The sequence below is a fragment of the Peromyscus californicus genome, unplaced genomic scaffold (genome assembly GCF_007827085.1).
Source record: "Peromyscus californicus insignis strain IS unplaced genomic scaffold, ASM782708v3 Scaffold_12__1_contigs__length_115047231, whole genome shotgun sequence".
In the NCBI taxonomy this organism is placed as follows: domain Eukaryota; kingdom Metazoa; phylum Chordata; class Mammalia; order Rodentia; family Cricetidae; genus Peromyscus; species Peromyscus californicus.
The window spans coordinates 111,475,141-111,490,818 of record NW_026294413.1 but is presented as its reverse complement, the minus strand read 5'-3'; the positions used below and the strand labels follow the sequence as shown (position 1 = coordinate 111,490,818).

At 39.5% G+C, this 15,678-nt stretch overlaps 1 protein-coding gene across 5 annotated transcripts in view; it reads right to left on the bottom strand.

Moving 5' to 3' along the window:
• The window catches only part of Fhit (fragile histidine triad diadenosine triphosphatase), a 1,554,732-nt gene that overhangs the window by 1,403,932 nt on the left and 135,122 nt on the right, over positions 1-15,678 (bottom strand). For 2 of the 5 annotated variants that reach the window (XM_052734140.1, XM_052734138.1), the window contains exon 3: positions 6,655-6,740. The exons of 2 other annotated variants lie outside the window; for them this stretch is intronic. The gene's annotated coding sequence lies outside the window, so the exon portion shown is untranslated. Of the gene's footprint in view, positions 1-6,654; positions 6,741-8,498; positions 8,673-15,678 lie in introns of all 5 variants that reach the window. One more of the 5 variants, XM_052734142.1, reaches the window with a different exon arrangement.

Genomic DNA, 15,678 nt, shown 5'->3' with positions numbered 1-15,678 from the left:
CGGAGGTGGGCAGGACCATAGAAAAGCAATGTCTTTTGAACATGACAGACTGCTGCACTAATGAACTCACAGTGGCTGTGGTTGACGGCACAAAATAAATCCAGTCAACATTCTAGCATGGAGTGGAAAACACTTCATTAGCTCCATACTTCACTGAGGAGCTACAGGCACTTGTTGGTTTTGGTGTAAAAGAGAGTCACTTTTGTTTTTAAAATGTTTTTTTTAAAGGGTATTGTTCCTTGCAAGTGGGCCATGTGCAAGTAGATTGCACCATACCCATAAGTACAAGGACAACAAAAATTGGAGTTCATGAGTTATTACAAATATTCTAACACATGACAAGCTGTATTCACTCTTTGGCTCTGCGGGGCCTACCATCCAGCTTCCAAATAAATCACACTGAGGCTTATTCTTTCTTATGAATGCCCTGCCTTATCTTGGCTTATTTCTAACCAGCTTTTCTTATCATAAATTATCCCATCTACCTTTTGCCTCTGGGCTTTTACCCTTCTCTATTTCTGTATATCTTTTTTTTTTTTCCTTCTTATTCCATGTCTGGCTGGGTGGCTGGGTGGCTGGCCCCTGGAGTCTTCCTCCTTTTGCTCCTAGATCTTTTTCCCAGATTTCTCCTCCTATTTGTTCTCTCTGCCTGGCAGCCCCACCGACCCTTTCTCCTGCCTTGCTATTGGCCATTTAGTTCTGTATTAGACCAATCAGGAATTTTAGACAGGCAAAGTAACACAGCTTCACAGAGTTAAACAAATGCAACATAAAAGAATGTAACCCATCTTTGCATCATTAAAACAAATGTTCCACAGCATAAACAAATGTAACACATCTTAAAATAATATTCTACAACAACAAGCCTCAAAGACATGCTATATAAAATTAGCCAGCTATATTGCAGTAATCCACTTAAAGGAGGTTGGAATGGTTTCTCCAGAGTTCAGGAAGGGGACAACAGGGTGGCTTATTGGGCAAGGGATTTCGTTTAGGAACATAAAATAGTTCTGTTGCTAGGTGACAGTAAGATTTATTCAACAATATGAATATACTTAATGCCTTAGTATTGTCCTATGCTTAAATTTGTTAAAACAATGAACTGCATATTATGTTTTATGCGTATTTCACCATAATTTAAAAGCAATAACATGTTTTAAAACATATAATCAGGAAAACATATAAAGGACTGCTTAAATAGGGTGTGACTTGAGGCCTAGTCAAGAGATGATGAAGGCAGGGGCATTTGACAGCAGTGGCCAATTCTAAGATTCACTGTAAATATAGACTGAACCTTGCTCTGTTCAGACCCATACTATCTCTGAACAGCCAATTAGTATAAGTCATGAAGAGAAAGACTTCATTGATATAAGAACTTTCAATAGTACTCTCCAAAAATAAGCTAGACTTTTTAAGTTTAAACTATAAGATCATTTCTCTGGAAATATTTAAATATAAATGAAACATTATCTCTCATAAGAGATAGTTACAGAAGCAGCATTGGATGAAGGATAGACTAAATTTGTGGTTCCTAAAAGCAACTTAACAGACTAGTTCCAACAGTCAATAGAATGTGTGTGTGTGTGTGTGTGTGTGTGTGTGTTGAAATAAAAAAAGACAAAATTTTAAAAAAAGACAAAATTGTGAGAAATTTATAAATGATCAATACATATGATCACTTTAATCCTAAAAATGATACGTTTTTTCTTTGAGTGTCAAAATGACTGATCACATTGGAAATACCAGAATTATGATGTAGTTTTTCATATCTTGTGTTGGGGCATGAGGTGCAAAGCAAAGCATTAATAGGTCAGGTCGACGGTACCCAACTACTTTCCAATTGGATTGAAAACCTGCTATGCAAGAGGAAACACATACCTTGTACTGCAAATCTAGCTGAGAACCTATTGTTAGGGAGTTGACAGGCCCCCCTAGAACTATTAATTTAGGAAGGAAGATTACACTAATCAAGTCTGAGAATCCCACAGAGTTACTTTTGTAGCCTTTGGACGTTACTTGATGTTTTTGAGCCTCCGTTCTGAAATGGCAATCATATTTATGCATTAGACCCCCTTTAGGATGTTACAAGGACAAAATGAGCCAACAAGTCCAAAAGGGGGTGTCACACAGTAAGCATCTGGTGAAGACGTGCCATTACTCTTAATACTTCAAGATCCCATATTTAGGATCAAGGGCTGTCATCCAAGCTGTGTCTTGTGCCCCTTTTAAGAATACTTTAACTGCCTGTGTGGAGTGAACCAAACCTCAGCAGGATTTTCCCCAAAGCTCCTGCCTTCACAGGGATGAGCTCAGATGACCCAGAATTTGAATGGAGTCTGTCTCTCAGGGACTACATAGTTGATAAAGAGAGAACTTTGCTTTAGAATTGTTGAGCCACATTCAATGCCTAGTCAAAGAGTCAAACGCCAAACACCACCAGGCTTCAATGAAGGCATCAATCCCATTAAACTCTTGCATTCAGGAGAGAACATTTATATGAATGTTATCTGAATGTGCATGTATTTGCACACACGTGTGTCTGTGAAGACAAAAAGACAAGAATCAAAAATATAGAGACAATAGCCATGATAAGAAGAAAGAGAACATATACATTTAGAATTATATCCAAGATCTTCTAATGATAAACCAAAATAAGACTTGAAGATGAGAGCTACTGGTATCTAAGAGCAGCAGTAGCTAGTCTCTGGGTTTATTGTTCTCTCTCTGTCTCTCTTTTTTAAAGTCATGTGAAAAATGTGAAGTTACCAAGTAATTCATTGTCAGGAAACAAAAGAATAAAGGGCACCAATGACATCACTCTGTAGAAACCCCAGAGTTTTTTAATTCTGCTATTTATGCTTTAGAAATCTTGCAACATCTGCATTTGCATCCCATGGAAAACACTTCTCTTTCTGTCACTCACAAGCTGTCAAGATGGCATTGTGTGGTTTAAAAAGAGAGCCGGGCGGTGGTGGCGCACGCCTTTAATCCCAGCACTCGGGAGGCAGAGCCAGGCGGATCTCTGTGAGTTCGAGGCCAGCCTGGTCTCCAAAGCGAGTTCCAGGAAAGGCGCAAAGCTACACAGAGAAACCCTGTCTCGAAAAAAACCAAAAAAAAAAAAAAAAAAAAAAAAGAGAAACTCCATTTAACTTGGTGGTTGATAAAGACATTTCATTCATATCCCTTAACTAACAATAATTATCCTAATTCACCACATGAAGACAAGCAAGAAGAACATTCACCTTTCTCAGCTTGTTTCTCATTGTGGAACACAGAATAGAAGTGGTCCCACTCTTGAGACAAAAACAACTCATCAAGTCAAAGAAGGAGCCAAGTTAGAGTGGGTGCTTTGGCTACCTCTTGTCCCCACTGCAGAAGAGTGCATGGGGGGTCCAAGAGAGCAAACTACGCCGGGCGGTGGTGGCGCACGCCTTTAATCCCAGCACTCGGGAGGCAGAGCCAGGCGGATCTCTGTGAGTTCGAGGCCAGCCTGGACTACCAAGTGAGTTCCAGGAAAGGCGCAAAGCTACACAGAGAAACCCTGTCTCGAAAAACCAAAAAAAAAAAAAAAGAGAGCAAACTACACTTAGATGCAAATCCTGGGTTTGCCCTTGCATAACCACAGGTAAAACACATTTCCTTCTGAATTTCATGTTCTTGATCTGTAAAATGGGTATCTGTATTAAGACCTACATCATAAGATAAATTTGAAAATAAATGTTAGCTGTTATTATGTTTATCATCCTGGTCCTCATAAACCATCCATTGACCTCATCAGGCAATGTCATTTAAGGCTCTTAAAGGACAAGTAACACAAACCATTCTCCTGAACTTTAAGGAAAGATACAATGGATTGACTGGTATGTACAGAACAAGCTTATAGGCAACGGGAATCAGAACCAGAAATGAATGAGGTTCTGCCATCAGGAAGAATCAGTTGCAACAAGTTCTTGTCCCTGAGTCAACATATGTGAGACTCAGATTTCTGGAAGGAAGAGGCAAAGAAGACAGAAAGGTGAGGCTTGCTTAGACCACACCTCACTTCTTAGCAAGGGAAGAATAAATTGTTTGATTGACAATCCCAATATTGCTACAGTAGTGTAGGGAAAGCAGTTCCCTAAGGAAAATCCCGATCTTACTGCACAGAAGGGAAGCACAGATGCTGAGCGGGCACAAACACCAACTATTAGGACCGCTGCCGCTGTTGTTGCCTTAGAGCCTGAGAACCGACTAGATCAAGTGTAATTGGGTCCACACCCTTTCCTCCTCTCGCCAGTCTCTCTCTTTGGTAATTAGACTTTTAATATATGTTACAATTTTAAGCTGTTAATAAAACTATTTTGAGAAATTAAAATATTTATGTACCATTTTTATAAAAATTTGCTCCTTGTTATAAGGAAATTTGTTGTTGAAAGCTTTATGACAGCATTTACAGAAAGTCTTGCTTGAAGCAGCAGGACTCACAGTGGCTGGTCTTCACCATGACATTTAGTGTAGATGAGTTTTGGGATGGCTGTCCTGCTCATAGAGTCCCTTTACCCCTGTGTTGTCCTGTGTTCTTATGTGGCTCCATCTGAATACCCTGGGGGCATGAGTGGTAGGCTCTAACCTCCACTGGGTCAAATGGGATCTCATTTCTGGAGGTTTGGAGTTGGCTCCAAGTGGGTCATGTTCTCCATGTGGCTGAATTAGAAACCCATGAAGCCAGGAGAAATGAGAAGCAGGAGTTACCAGAAGAGCAGCAGTGATGGTGCTGCCGGGGTCTCTGGCATCCTCAGGCTGACTCTGGTCTTTGCAGAGCACCAGCCTAATCCTGCTTCCTGACTCTGTGAACTGCCTGGATCCTTAGCAGAACTCCTTGTACTTAACATGGATTATATTGATTGTGGTTAATCACAATTAAGAATCTTAATTAATAGAGTGTCACCCTTTGGGGGTTGGGGAGCGTCTCATCAGGGCATGAGAATGTGGAGATAGGATGTGCACACGTTGCCAGTAGATCCTCAAGGGTGAACAGGGAGTGCCGCTCTACTTCCTCATCTAACTCCTGACTCCTGGACCCAAGAATCCAGCCTGTCACACTGGACATAATTCCCATAACATACAGATGACCCTTCTGGATATTGTGCTTCCCTGGGGATGTAATGGAGACTTCAGAAGGCCATCCTACTGTCTGCCAACTCTGGCATGATAGGGACTGTAATGAGTGTGGCCTGTCACCATGCTGCTCTGCTGTGAGGGTCACTTGTGGTAGCAGGGCAGTGTGGACAATGCCTCTCTCTGCACTGTGTGATGTGCAATAGCAGACAAGCCTCTCTGCAAGGCTTCAGATATTCATATTCTAAACCAATTAACATATTTTAAAATAAACAAATGAATGTAGAAAAAAGAAAGTCTTTGTTGTTATGGTTAAGTTACTTAGTATGGTTTGTGCTATAAAAAATATAAAACATCCATTGAAAAGTTACTTGAAGATGACTTGAGTAATAGTTGGAGTCTTGCAAAAAATATATTTTACTTTTAATGTTCAGTAATGTTCAGTAAGGATGATAATTACACTCAGAGATTAGAGTTAAATGCAAGTTTTTGTTTTGATAAATTTTGTTGATAATGCCTCAATGAAAAAGGATTAACAATAAAAAGCAATGATGTAAGAATAATGATAAATAATAATGCACTGTATGACATATAATTCCATTAATATTTTCTTCCAACTTGCTAGCTGAACAAATCCCCAACAATGAAACACACATAGGCTGATAATTTGGAGACTGAAGGTCTACAGAGTTCAGTGACAATATGTCTCATAAAGCCCTGAGTCTTGGAATCACGCAGGGCTGAAACAATCCCAGCTCTACCCAAAGCACATTATTAATTGGTAAACTCCTGAGTCCACTTTGAGCCAAAATGACAATAATACCAAGGATGAGAGAGGGGGAAGAGAGGGAATGGGGTGGAGGAAGCTGATACCATGAATGCAGAACCTGTAACAGACTTGGAATAGGAAGTACACTTGGAGCAGAACAGGAGAGGAAATCACAGCAGCAAATTGGGAAGTAGACTGACACACAGGATCTCCTGAGTAAGCCCTCTGAGCCTCAAGGTTCTCATTCGTATGTGGACACAGAACCACTAACCAAACAGGCTGTCAGTAGACCTGACATTCACCCTTCACCAAATCATTACGGTTGCCCACTACCTTTACACAGTAGGGATGCACCTGTGTGTACACCACAACAAGAAGTTACTGTTCTTATTATATGGTAAATATACAGTCAACTTTAATATCTTACTGCACTTCGTGGGAAATATCTGTACTTCGAAGGATTCTTCAGATTCTCGGCAAAAGGCAATCGACACCAAGATTTTGAATCCAAATTAATCTTTACTGCAGAGCAACTTTTATCAGCCTGAGAACCTCAAAACCTCTTAAATAAAACACATCTATAGGTGTTCATGCCCATCTGTAGGGTTGGATGTAGATACATAACACATATATGCATACATGTATGGTCACACAGTGTGTGTTTGTGTGTGTTTCTTTGGTGATAGTGCAAAATGGTTAAAGACCAATGAGCTACTTTGTTTTCAATACAAGAGTAACCAGGACATAGAATTTCAGAACAGATAAGTATAAAGTTAAAATGGCAGTACCTGGGAGTAGTTATGAACTCAATCTATACGCTCAGGAGAAGAGCACTTTCCAAGCCTCACAAAGCTCTAGGTTTGCATCCCCAGCACTGGGAAAGAGAACAGACAAAAAAGGAACTCAGAGCTTGCAGTACACCCTTGGCTTCTGCTTCTCCTTGGCCACACAACCTTTGAGAAAGTCTGATCACACCTTTTTAATTCTCACTGCAAAGTTGAAATGCTCAGGAAATGTGCCTAGACCAGTAGTTCTCACCCTTCCTAAGGCTGTGACCCTGTAATACATACAGTTCCTCGTGCTGTGGTGGCCCCCACCCATAAAACTGTTCTCATTGCTACTTCATAACTGTAATTTTGCTGCTGTTATAGATCGTAATGTAAAAATTTGTGTGTTTCCAATGGTCTTAGGGGCCCCCAGCGAAAGGGTCATTTGACCCAAATTGTCCCAATGCACAGGTTGAGAACCACCTACCTAGAGGGATCTTACAACAATAAACTGAGACAACATCATGTAAGGATTTAGCTCAGTGTCCAGCACACAATGCATACCCACTAAGGATGAGAACTGTGAGGATGGGTTTTATAGACTTTACATCCAGTTGGTAGTAAATGGCTTCAGCTTTCTCTAACTGGACACAGCAAATGCTGTCAGAGGAATTGCAGGAAGTTACCCACTCTTCCATCTACTACCAGCTCAGCCAGGAGATTCGCTGGTCCTGAGGCACATCCTGTGTAATAAAACCTATACTACTACCAGCTCAGCCAGGAGATTTGCTGGTCCTGAGGCACATCCTGTGTAATAAAACCTATACTACATGCCAAAGCCGCTGAGAGAAACAGGTGTGACTGGCCACAAACTTTCACACATAAAAGTCTCATTGGAACTTCCTATTCTGGAAAGCCCCCTGGAACCCTCTGAGGCATAAACACAGTAACTGCTTGCTTGTTCATTAGTGTGGACAAATCTAAGATCACCTCTCAAATAGCCTGTCTACTCAACAAGTACAGACTGACCTGGATGTTTTTCTCTCCTTTGAAGTGGCCCTTTGGAATTCTGGGAAAGGAATTCTCCATCACCTTCCTGAGGCAAGTCTACATAAATATCTCTCCCCCTGCCTCAGTGCCCATTGCTTCTTCCAAGGACTGAATGGAAATGGCCTTCCAAGATCCTCTTACTCTAAAATGCCACTGAAGAAACAGCACCTCACCTGCTTGTATGTGCACAGGGCGAAGTCAATGCACTTGTGTGTGTGCAGGGTGAAGTCACTCCATTTGTGTGTGTGTGCAGGGCAAAGTCAGTAAAACACTTCACTGGGCTTGTGTGTGTGCAGGACAAAGTCAGTATTAATCAGAGTGCTCTTTGCAAGGATGACAGCCAAAGGAGATGTGCTCATAACCAAGAGCTTCTCACCAAGCCTCAGGGCTTTAAATCTTTACCAAATAAACTGCAATTTGTAAAGAACCCCCTGAAATGATGTTGCACAAGGAAGTTAACACGGGCACAGAAGGATGCAGTAACATTTCACCATCTGCCTGTGGCACTAATAATGCCTTACAAATGTCTAATTGACTGTATGACAGAAGCATAAAGATCCTGCCACAACCTGACAGAGATTACCCCTCCAGTATGCCAAGGTCACTGCTCCTAAGGACCAATTTTGTACAAAGGAACTTTCTAGTGACAGTGTGAGAGGAGACCTGGGATGCAGCTGGACAAGCCTGAGCTAAGTGTGCTATAGGAGACTTGGGATGCAGCTGGGCAAGCCTGAAATAAGTGTGCTATAGTTGATAAAGCAATGCTGAGCTGGGGCAGAGAGGTGGGAAACATGCTGGCATGGTGCTCCTCTTACACTTGCAATGAAAATGCCTCATGTAGTATGGATGGATACTTATCCATTGTGGAGGGAATCTGGGTTCTCAGCTGCTTCCATCTCTTGGGTGTTAGGATTCAAATCATGCTGGGGAGTGGTGGTGGGTGACACTTGTTCTCTTGAGGCTCAGACTTTTCTGGGTGTCATGTTTTCCTGAAAATGATACAGTGAACACCTAAACTGAAGGTCTTGAAGAGAGGGAAGTGGGAAAAACAGAAGCACTGGATGGCACACATCTTTTAAAATTTCTTTTCCTAAAGGGAGCATCCGGCAAGCACACTGCTCCAAGCCAAATAGAAATTGGCAACTTAGTTTTCTGCTTCTTCCAGAAGCAGAAGACCAACAACCACCACTACAGGGTTAAACTGGCAGCACTTGAGAGATGGCTCATCAGCCAAGAGTACCTCCAGAAGACCCAAGTTTAATTCCTAGCACCCGTATCAAGTGGTTGACAGTTGTCTGCAGCTCCAGCTCCAGGGGTCTCCCTACACCTCTAGCCTCTGGGGACACCTGAACTCAATATGGACATACTGACACACGGACATACAATTTTAACTAATAGTAACAATAATAACTGTTGCAGGATATTTGTACACTGTGTAAAGATGTATTGTTGTGATTAGTTTAATAAAGAGCTGAATGATAAATAGCTAGGCAAGAAAAAGGACTTCCAGGGAGAGAAAGGAACTGGGAAAGAATCTAGGCATAAGAGATGCAAGCGAGACAGAGAGCCAGTCAGACCTACAGAATAAAGGAGAGGTAAAAGCCAAGTGGCAGAACAGAGATTAATATAAATGAGTTAATTTAAGTTATAAGAGCTAGTTGGAAACAAGCCTAAGCTAAAGGCCAAGCTTTCATAATTAGTAATAAGTTTCAGCAGCATCATTTGAGGACTGGCCATCCAAAATGAAAATCCAACAACAAATAACAGTATAAATTCTTTAAATATATTTAAATTACAATCTGACTTAAAATTACTGTATATTTAATATGTATAACACATCTATATGCATATACTCTATACACATAATATAATTACATGTAAAGGTATATTTGCATATATGTTGGGATTCTTAGTACTAATATCAAAATTGGAACCTGTAGTCGGAAGGTTTCCTCAGTCCTGCCCAGCCCCCGTGGTCCAGACAAATCTCTCTCACCTGCTGTCCTGCAGCCTCTCAGACTCAAGTAAACACACAGAGGCTTATATTATTTACAAACTGTATAGTCTATGGCAGGCCTCTTGCTAGCTAGCTCTTATATCTTAAATTAACCCATTTCTATTAATCTGTGTTTTGCCACATGTTCTGTGGCTTACTGGTCTGCTGGCATGTTGCTCCTTGGACGGCAGCTGGCATCTCTCTAGACCGCGCCTTTCTCCTTCCTGTCTCTCTCCTTGGATATCCTGCCTGTCTCTGAGCTGCCTTGCCATAAGCCAAAGCAACTTATTTATTAACCAATGGGTACAACATATTCAGAGCATTCAGAAAGATATCCCCCAGCATTTTCCCTTTTCTATCTAATCAAAAGGAAGGTTTTAACTTTAACCATAGTAAAATTACATAGCCAGGTTTTTTAATTAATAAGACCATTTAGCAATTCATCTAACAGGAACCAAACTATCTTTTCATATTTTTCCTTTAAACTAAGTGGTAAGAGGTTAAATTTACCTTTATTGATAACTAATCCAAGACAATTCCATTCTGCTCATGGGAAAAATCCATTTTCTAGTATGTATTTTTGTAAAGTCAATTGTATTTCTTTTGCATTTTTGCTTTTTCACTTTATGTGTGTGCCAGGTGCTTGGGCATGAGCATAAATATGAGTAAAGGCCAGAGGTCATGCTCAAGTATTATTGCTTAAATGCCATCCACCTTGTTTTTTTGGTTTGGGTTTGATTTTTTTTATTTATTTATTATTTTTTTTTATTTTATTTTTGTGACAGATGGTCTAGAACCCATGAATTAGGCTGGTCTGGCTAACCAATGAGCCCCAGAGATCTGCTGTCTCTGCCTGCCCAGAGCTGGGACTACAAGTATGCACCACTATACCTAAAATTTTAGTATTATTTTACCATGAATTCTGGAAATAAAACTCTGGTTCTCATACTTGCCTTGCAATTGTTTTACAAACTGAGCTATATCCCCTGCCCTTGATTTTTTATTTTTCATGATGCACAGGACTGAGCCCAGAGACTTGTGCATGCTAGGCAAGTACTCTTCTCTCGTGCTATACCCCAGCTCTTCACTATTCACTCTTATCCTTTAGTTTGACATGGCATCATTTTCTTTTTACTGTATATTGTCAGTTTCCATTTTTGACAAACATTAATGGTCTTCTATTTATGGTTGCAGTCTGCATATTGTTTTAACTAATTAATTTATATAAATAGATGTAAATTGCAGAAAAGCATTATAGTGCAGTGATAAAGATGGTCTGGTCTTGCTATGCAGCGAAGCTTGGCATCAGCTCCCCACTGGCTGCAGCTCTTCCCACCTTTCTATCAGTGTGAAGGTCCTGCACCTCTCCACTACCCTCACAAGCACTTGGAATCTTCACAATGAATTTGTCAACACATTTTGGAAAAGGCTATCTGTATGGGGAAAGTGCTTGTCTCTCACTGAAGACTAGCAGTTAAAAAAAGAGAAAAAAAGCAAAACAACAAGCCAAGCAAGCAAAAGCTTTGCAGAATCCCAACAACCTTTGGTTTTGTAACAACAGCAACAGGCAACTGATGCTCTCCCTGCTCAGAAGTGTGCTCTTTCCACTGCTTCCATTGGTCTTGAGTGGTTCTCAATGAAAATGAGCCAATTTGATGGATAAAAGGCCAAGTTTCCTGATGGATAAACCTTAGTGTTTTCTTCTGAGTCATACTCTCCCCACTTACTAATATTCTAAGCTTGGGCCCTTGTCTGGAGCCTGCGTACCTATGCTTAGCAAATGTGAAGACAATTGGCCTCAGTCAGTCCACAGACATTCAAAGATCAGGTACCCACAAGTGCCCAAGAACAGGTATTATTATTATTAGTTTATTTTGATATGCATATACAATTTGAAATGACTTCTACAATCAAGCTAACTAATATGACCATCATCTCCTACAGCTATTCCCATGTGTGTGATGAGAAAATTTAAGAGCCATTATCTCAGTAATTCCCAAGTAACAATATAGCACTACTTGATTTATTCCCCCCCCACCTAAAACTTTATACCCTTTGACAGACACACCCAACTTCTTCCTCACCCTTCCCAAAGCCCTTGGCCAACACTGTTCTACTCTCTGCTTCTTATGAATTTGCCCTTTTCTTTTCATAAACTTTATTTTTAATTAAATAGAATCATATATCTATTATATACATAAATAAATAAATATACATAATTTATATCATAAATATATATAAATAATATTATGAAATATGCAAATACTGTCAAATGGACATTTCAGCTAATGAACACAGACATTATGTGAGGGGACTGCTTTTTTGGCCACGATGTCACTAAAGATCTAAAGAGCCACCTTCTTCCTAGGGTGAGGCAGCTTAAACTTCACAGTTCCAGATGAAGAGCAAAAGGAGACCAGGACACAAATGAAGCAAACTTAATGAAAGGGAGGTCCAGAGGCAAGGCACAGAACAAGGAATGATCAAAGAGCCAGCCCATTGGAGGGTGTGTCCATGAAGGCTTTCATTGGGGTGGGCCTGAAAACTGTGTTCCACCCAGGATGGTGTGATGGTGTTTCACCTTCTGGGATCAAATAAGGAAGGAATGATTAAGTGCATTCCATCACTGTTAGTCTGAAGTTTGTTCAGGGTAGTTCCAAACTCAGGATGGCTGTTGAGACAGGAGATAGCTAAACATACCTATTTATTACCCAACTTCTGTTTACCTATCATTATCTTCAGACTAGAATGCACAACTGATTGTGTTTACTGTCATCAGTTTTCGGTTCACATCTGTGACCAGTTCAAAGGCTCAAGATGTTCTCCTGGCTCGTGTTCACTAAGCAGTGACATTTAACAAGGAGGTTGAAATTTAACAAGAAGGTTGCCTGCTGAAATGTGTCGGAAAGCTGTCCTCTCCCTCAGTCCCCTAGCTCTCTGCCTTCTCTAACATATACTTCAAATCTACACTTAGGGCAATTTTAAGTATAATGCATTATAACTAATTGTAGTATCCAGATCACATAACAGATCTGATTAATGTCTCTCATCTACTATTCTACACTTGGATCAGTACCTCTCTAGCTGTTGCCTCCTGGCCCCTCCTACCTTTGATAACCTTTGTTACAATATCTGCTTCTCTGAGTTTGACTTTTTCAGATTCCATACATAAATGACATCATTCTATGCTTGCTTACATTGTCTTCTATGTTCTTTCAAAACTGATTATTGATCCAACATTAGGATTTTCCTCCTTCTTAAGATAGATGATAAATAATATAATAATGTTCTACCACATATGCATATATACACATTAATGAGACATATATTTAATGTTTTCTTTGTACTTTCTGTCAAAAGACAAATGTTAGTTTTGTATGTTGGCTTTTATGAACAACACTGTAGTGAACATGGGCATGTAACACACTGTTTTCAACTCATTTGGTTATGCACATGTGGGATTGCTGACTTCTATCATAATTCTGCCTTTAGCCTTTTGAGGGGCCTCTACACTATTTTCCATAAAGGCTGTAATGATTTGCATCTGCCACAGCATTCAAAGGCTGCCTGTTCTCTGTGTGGAAGCAATTGCTATCTTTTGAAAATAGACAATCCCAAAGGTGTGAGATTTCTAATTTTGAGGCTGTTGTTGTTATAGCATACAGAGAAGTACAGTTCATCAGGACAGTTTTATATGCACAAATCACTACACTTTGCATAATTCATCCCCACTGCCCACTGTCTCCCTTTTGTTCCACTTGCTAGACCCCTTGCTCAATGCAACAGTCTTCCTGTATTTTACTATCATTTGTTATGACTACTCCCTCTAGAACAGCATCCCCTCTCATAGATGTATTATTTGGTTATTTATTTGAAAATTTGCTGACCTTTTAAATGTCTGTTAGTGTTTCTTTTATGAAATCAGGAACTCCAATTTCAGGTACAGATATATTTACCACTGTTATAGCCTCTCAATGAATTTTCCATTTCTATATGGTGGTCTTCTTTATCTCATCTAAGTATGGTGCAAGTCTACTTGTCTAATCAGATGCCATAATAGCTACAGAAGCTTATTGTCAGTTTCCATTTGCTCAGCAAAGGGACTTCCATCCTTTGACACTAAGCCTGTAAGTTCTTTGCCAGTGAGGTGTGTTTTTCTTGAGACAACAGAGAGTTGGATCTTGTGGTTTAATCCAGCCAAGCAAATCTTCATCCTATTGGTGAGCTATTTTTTTTTTTGAGAGGGAGTCTCACTACTTGCTGGTGTGTCCATAACTTACTATGTAGACCAACTTGATCTTGAACTTCTGGTGAACCTTCTGCATCTGACTCCTAAGTGCTGGAACAGGTGTATACCAACACACTGGGCTGTATGTTTTTTCTCTCTCCCTCCATTGGTATTTAGAGGGTTGACAGTTTACTGTACTGGACATGATTCAGTCCTTCATACTCTTGTTGTTTATCATTTCCTCTTATGAAATTTATTACCTCTGTGCTCTTGTAGTTGAGAATGTCTTTTTTTAATCATCTGTATATAGCATTCCTTCATATATCTTCTGCAATGCTGGCTTAGTGGTCACGAGCGGCCTTAGTTTGTATTTATCTTGAACTCTCCTATTTTCCCATCAGTTTTAAAGTATAGCTTTGCTGAAGATAGCAACCTTGCTTGGCCGTTATTTACCTTCAGTGCTTTAAATCAGTCATCCCGTACTTTTCTGATGTTTAGGGTTGCTCATGAGAAATCTGGTGTTTTTCTGATGTGCTTGCCTTTGTATGTGAGATAATATTTTTCCCTTACAGATTTTAGTATTGTTTCTTTACCTTGTATTTTTGAACGTGTTGAATATAATGTGTCATAGAAAGGGTCTTCTCAAGTTATATGAGACCTAAATGCCTATAACATTTAGATGTCCAAGTATTTCTCTAGATTCAGAAAATTTTCCACTATAATTTCATTAAGGACACTATTGATACCTTTATCTCAGCTTGTTCTACCCACTGTCCTTAGGTTTGCACTATTGATCATATCTAGGTTCTTGGATATTGCAATCATGACTGGTTTTTGTTATTATTTTTTGTTTTTGTTTTTAATTATGGGTGTTTGAATGCAGTATTTCATCAACCTCATTATCAATACATTATACTCTTCCTTAAGCTTGGTCAAGTCCATTTGTGATACATTCCCACTGTGCTTTTTATTTGATTGAGTTTTTAATTTTTTTTCAAAATTTCAATTTTCTGGCTGACTTTTCCATCCAAATTGCTGTCCTCCTCAATAATTTTGCAATTTTCCCTTTATATTGCTTTATTCTCTTGCCCAGGTCTATATTAATTTATTTCAGTCACCTTTTTCTTCTTATCCTCTTTGAAGTCATTCATCATTTTTACTAGTAAACTCTAAGATCTTCATCTGGCAATGTACACATTGAAGTGTCTTTGGTCTTGTAGTCATGTTGTCCAGCTGCTTCCTGTCTCAGTACTTCTCTACTATAAACTGTGTGGCTGTGGGTTTGGACACATTTCTGGTTCTACCTGAAGATCGTGTTATTGAATGACTTACTCTTGCACACTCAATCCCAAGTGCTACTCAGAGAAGATAAAGCAGGCTTGTAAAATAGTATCAACATCAGACCTTAAAAATTCTAAAAACATTCTTAAAATTAACTGAATGTCACTTTGCCCCCCAATTCACCACCAATAAACTAGAAAACAGCAAAATTATTATAGAATAGGTCATTGAATTAATTATTGTTTGAGTATATATAGAAATAGTACATGAGTGAGGACTCAGAAGTGGGTGGGGATAGAGGAGAAGCAAAATCAATTCAAAGAGAGGAAGGAATGGAATAGAACATTGTGGGGGAGAAGAGAAAAAGCAAAGGATTTAGAAAAATTCAATAATGAGAAAATCTGTGACCAAAATTAGACAAATGCAAAAAGAGAGAATCAATACCCAAAATATGTAAGCTTATTCTTACAAAGAAAGAAAAAAAACATAA